At 37.9% G+C, this 5,945-nt stretch overlaps 1 long non-coding RNA gene across 1 annotated transcript; it reads left to right on the forward strand.

Moving 5' to 3' along the window:
* The first annotated feature begins 1,297 nt into the window (after window positions 1–1,297).
* Window positions 1,298–5,737, forward strand: LOC109395282 (uncharacterized). The gene is made up of 3 exons (XR_002126612.1): window positions 1,298–1,444; window positions 3,415–3,476; window positions 5,561–5,737. It is a non-coding gene; the product is annotated as an uncharacterized LOC109395282 (long non-coding RNA).
* Window positions 5,738–5,945: the final 208 nt, after the last annotated feature.

Below are 5,945 nucleotides of genomic sequence, written 5' to 3' on the forward strand. Positions count from 1 at the left end.
GGTTTTTCTTTGCATTTCCCTAATGATTAGTGAGGTTGAACATTTTTTCATATGCCTGTTGGCCATCTGTATGTCCTCTTTAGAGAAATGTCTCCTCATATCCTCTGCTCATTTTTTAATTGGGTTTTGTTTTTTTGGTATTGAGTTAAATGAGTTTTGTTAGTAAATTTTGGATATTAACCCCTTATCAGAAATATTGTTGGCAAATATCTTCTCTCATTCAGTATGCTCCCTTTTTGTTTTATTGATGATTTCCTTTGCTGTGAAAAAACTTTTAAGTTTGATGTAATCCCATATGTGTAGGCTTATTTTGAAGCTACGTTATTTAGTGCAGAGAGAGTCATTGGAGTTCTTCATTGTGGATTGTAGCTTTTATCATTTTGATGTGCCTTCTTTGACTTGTTTACTGCTTTTCAGGTAACTATAATTCTATGGCATTCCCCCATCTCAGTCTTTCTTGGCTCTCTTTAGCTATATCTATTTTTGATGAGGCTTATGTATAGGCCCTGGGCAATTCTGGCTTCTGAAAGAAGTGACTCAGATCCTTAGCTCTAATAGATGCTTTTCAACTTCATCAGGCTCCTGGTGTTCCAAAATCTTTAGCTCAGAATAAGACCTCCAAGAATATAGTCAATAATATTGTAAAAACTATGTATAGTGTCAGATGGGTACTAGACTTATCAGGGGGATCACTTCATAAATTATATAAATGTCTAACCACTAAGGTGTCCACCTGAAACTAATATAAAATAATATTGAATGTCAACTATAATTAAAAAGTAGTTACAGGGACATATAGTATAACATAAGGAATATAGTCAATAATAATCTAATAACTAGGCACAGTGTCAGATGGGTAATAGACTTATTATGGATATTACTTTGTGAGTTATCTAAATGTCTAATCACTATGTTATTTTGTACACCTAAAACTAATTTTAAAAAGAAAAAGAAACCCCCAAATATTTCTTTTTAAATGGGCATTCTGTTGAAGTCAGAAAATGATGGGAAAAGCCAAGGGAGGGACAAGGATGGAGAGTTTTGTGCCTTGACAGAAACTTTCAGATCTGGGAAGAAACAATTTCCAGCCTCTGTACTACACCATGGACTGTGCTTGCAGGGTATCTGCTGTGTACATGGCATTGTGTTAAAATTCCACAAACAACATTTTGAAGAAAAACTGAAAGGAGGAGAAAGAGGGAGCTGTGGTGTGATTGTCCAAAAGGACCACAGGGAATTGGGTGGGTGACTCAATAATTTCTTCTCTTTTCTTCACTTTAGTGACAGCCATAGAGATATGCCACTGAGACCTGCCTTCAAGAGAACCACTGTGAGGAGTGTGTCTGACTGACAACCTCCAGCTGCTGCATTTGGATCCTCTGAAGTGTTGTGCCGAGGCCACCACCTCAACAGTGTGCTCCTAGCCAGTGACTGATCATAGAAGGTACTAGATCTGAGCTGTTCCTGCCCAGTACAATTCTCCCTTAACAAAAATGTACTCAGTGCTTCCCTTCAGCCTTGCTGAGACTTTCTCCATGCTATGCTACTACCTCAGGCTCTCCTACCCAACTCGCCTTTCTTCTTTCTCCATTCACAGGTGTCAGACCAGCATTGCAATCTGCTTACCTGTTCTCCCTCTTCCCTTAACCTGTACAGGTGTTTCCTCCAATAAATGTCTTGTGGGTTTAATTCTGTCTTGGTGTCTGTTTCTTGAAGGGTCTACACTTTTTCTGGCTCCTGAACAGTGTCCTTGCTTGCTTTCACTAGTATTTGAGGCTTGACTATGTCCAACCCACCTTGAATTAACCATCTTTGTGGCTCACATTTTGTCAGGTTGTCTTCTCTATTCTAGCTCCAGACATTCAAAACTCCACATTGACTGGTAAGATAGTCCAACCCCAGTGGGTAAAAGAAACAAATACTGAAGGAATCAGGCATAATACAAATACTGGTAGCCTTGCTAGTACCATGGGTGTGGAAGTGTTGATCTACAGTTGTGTGCCAATGCCTTCATAGACACTTGTGTTTCAGAATACAGAATGTTTTGAATTTTAGAAAGGTAATACGGTACATATATTCAACATTATGTAATATATCCAGGGTGTCTGTGGCAGCTAAAGCAGTAATATTTCTGCCGCAAAATGCATCAATATTTACACTAAGTTGGATAAACAAAGTTAAAAACAACTTTTTAAAAGATAAAAACGAAATTCAAATTAATTTCAGGTTCATTTAGGTTGGGTTTTGCAGTGAAATAAGTTATTTTGAAATATTTTTTATTTTCATAGTTTTTCATATGTCCGAATAGAAGAAGGAGGGTTGTGACCTTCCTGTAATATTAAGTTGTCGGAAAAGTCATGACGTAGTTTTCCATGATTTTTGGTGCAAAACTGCATCATGACTTTTCCAACAACCCAATAGAACTCCCATTTATTGAGTACCTATTTTGTATCAAGCACTGTACTGAGCCTGAATTCTCTACAGGCATTATTTTATTTAATCTTCACCTCAGTACCATGAATAGACATTTTAACTCCATTTTTTAAGTGAGAAAACTGAATTTCAATGAACACTCCAAGGCCACACAAATAGTAAACACCAAGGCTAAGATTTGAACCCCAAGGAATCTGCCTCCAAAATTATTAGTTTGAATCACTATGCCACATTGCTTGCCCATGTATCATGTAGCCTTGACCACACAGCATGATGCGATATAATAAGCCTGACCTAGAAGTCAGGCCTATGGATTAGTACAGGTTTTATTCTCTGTAGTCTGTCCTCTGTGAACCTCCATTTCCTTATGCAAAATTGAGGTCAGCAATACCTAAATCAGGAGGTGGTTTTAATAAGGATAAAAATATAAATTTAGTGTGAAAACATTTTGTGATCACACTGCAAAGTGCCAAATAAGATGGTACCATCATGGTGGTGATATAAGCCATTACTATTGCTTGTGCTTCAGAAATGTCTTAGGGCTATAAATAATTGTTCCCTTGTAAAAGAGCTGGACAGATAAGATACTTCATCTTCCTTGAGCAGCTATGCACTAGAGCACCAAGGAGGGGTTGGGACATTGAGGTGATCTAGGAAAATGGGCCAATTTGCAATAGCTGCACTACGCCATGTAAACTTAAGAAGGAGCTATCTCTTCTGCATGGTAATTGCTTCTCTAAAGATTCCACTTTCATGTTTAAATAAATAATCACACACACACACACACACACATGCACACACTCATGCATTCTGCAGGAAAAACATACTTTGGGACTTTTGAACTGAGTGGATATGATATTTGCAAATGAAGTCATAGCTTCTGGAACAAAATTGTTGACAGTTCTTTATCATTGTGGCTTTTTTTCAAAATATCTGGTTTCTGATTTCTCATTAACATTACCACATTTTCCATTTCATTAGTCTGTCTGGGCCAGTGATGAGTGGCTGCTGAACAAGGCAAGAAGATTAGAAATAGTCCCAAGGTGAGTACAAAGGGTGGCATGGAATACAAGACAGAGTTTTTGCTGAAGAGTGTGGGGTTTTGTGCAGAAAAAGAGCTGTGTGATTCCATGAATTCAGAGTGTGAGGCTGGAGTCAACATCTTTAACTTCAGGTCAAGCTGGGAATATAAACAAGAGGCAGAGAATAATTATATATAACTATAACTTATATAATAATGATATAAGGGAGTTAATAGATGGAAATAGGTTCTGAGAGGTTTCAAATCACGTAAGAAGAAAGTACAGGCAGTCTAAATCTATAGGTAGTGGGTGGTGCCCTGGTAGAGACTGAGCCAAAAGAGGAAAGGATGACAGAATACAGGTGTATTGATGGGAAACAGCATCCCTGGGTCTTGAAGAGCAAGGAAGGTTTATGTAGCCCTGTATATTGACTTGTTGATGCTAAGTAAGGCATGGAAGTTCATCCAACATAGTTTTGAAATCCAGCTCTGCCTCTTAAATATTTGTGACATTGAGAAAGTTACCCAACTATCAATTTCAGTGTATCCATCTCAAAAATAGGATGATAATTCCTATATTATGAGGTTATTGTGAGCTATACAAAAACATTTGAAGATGTGTCTGGAACATGGTACATATCTTATAAATGTTGATGATGATGATGAATTATCATAATCATTTTCTGAGGAAAAAAGACAGTCTGTTTTCAGCCTTAGTTGCAAGCCCCCTGAGAATGGCATGTGGCCTCTGGAAATCCCGTGCATTTGGCAGTGTTTTACTAAATCCAGAACTGATTGATTATTTTGTTTCACATCTGAAAATGATTTGGCTGATTCAGTTCTTGGAAATAAGGAAAACAAAAACCTAGAAAATGCATGAAGAATGCTCTCAAAATCACACACAGAAAAAGATGCAGTTTCTTTTCGCTACTTTCCTCTCCCCCTAAGCTTTTAATCCAAGAGAATGACAAGGAGTAAAATATGTTTGAATCTCATTATTAATTTTCCTTTGTGCCACATACAAGCGGCCACATGTCAGATCACTTCTCTCACCCAATCCTTCCCCATAGAATGCTCTGTTCAAGAGAATTACAAGAATCTTAGCTCTGGGGAAGTGCTCTGAGATAAGAGCTGTTACTCTCCCTTTGCAAAAAAAAAGTACTCTAATAGGCAAAGGAGATAACTGGAAGAGAAGAGACTCAGCAGCAGAAAGAGCAAGTGCTTGGGTGTGTCCAGCAAATATTTAGTGTAAGCTACAGTCGCCTTTGTATGCGTGAAGCTGGTTGCCAAGCATGAGAGCAAACACTCCTTGATCCTTCTAGTACCCGCTGATATGGACTGTTTGTTCTGTCATTTACTTGCTGTGTGATCTTGGAGAAGCTCTTTTACTTCCATCTGAGTTTTAGTTTCCTTATCTATAAAATGGAATATTGATAAATATTTGATTGATTTCATTTATCTATTTTGATAGGATTAAATGAGACATTAGCAATAGAGCAACCAGTATGGCGACTGGCACAGGATATACGTTTAATATATGTAAGCTGCTACAATGCTGCTCATGGTGATAGTAGCAGCAGTAATGGTGATGGTGGTAGAAGTAATAGTACTAGTGGTATGATAGTACAAATAATAGAAAAAGGCTTGGTAACCACATAAACCGCTTGGCTCTTTCTAACAGAATGATAGACTCATACGTCTGTACTTAGGCAACCAGACTATTGTTTCACAGATGACATTTCTACAACAATTTTTCTTTATTTCTCTTTAGTATTTAGTAAAGTTCTATTTGAAAACTGAAAACTGTTCCAAGAGTTGGGAGGGAGAGAAGCAAGGGAGGCTGTGTTTGCCTGGGTCAGAGGCTAAAGCTAGAACCATAAATGGTAAAATTGGGCAGGGTGGTGGTAGGACAGGAGGAGCCCACGGAGAAGATAAACCTGCACTTCCCCAAATGGCAATCCCTCATCTCAAGCTCTTTAGTGACTCGCCAAGGATTTCAGGATAAAACTCATAATCCTACCTATGGTGAGTGTCAGCATCTTCACCATCTGGCCTTGCCTACCTCTTTAATTCCAACTCTCAGTCTTTCATCCTCTGCTTCTTCAGGACACAGGACTGTTTCAGACCTTGGTGTTTGTTGATGCAGCATCTTGGGCCTGTTCACAGGATGAACATCACCTCATATTTCAAGATGTGTCTTATGCCACGTAAGAAAATATTTGAAGATTTTTCTGAACTTATCTCTCCTCAGTGACATTGACTGTCTTCTACTTGGTATTCCAAATTTTGAGCATTTGGTCAGCATCTGGGAAGTTTAATGAAGCTTTTGTTTGTTTCTTCCTATAAAATTCCTTGAAATCAGAGACTATGCTTTGCTCATATTTGTATTTCTGACAAAATAAAGGGCATAATTATTGCTGTTTGAATGAATGAGAAAAGGAATAGAGGTATAGATAGATGGATAAATAAATAAATAAATAAATAAATAAAT

The sequence above is a fragment of the Hipposideros armiger genome, unplaced genomic scaffold (genome assembly GCF_001890085.2).
Source record: "Hipposideros armiger isolate ML-2016 unplaced genomic scaffold, ASM189008v1 scaffold_463, whole genome shotgun sequence".
In the NCBI taxonomy this organism is placed as follows: Eukaryota; Metazoa; Chordata; class Mammalia; order Chiroptera; family Hipposideridae; genus Hipposideros; species Hipposideros armiger.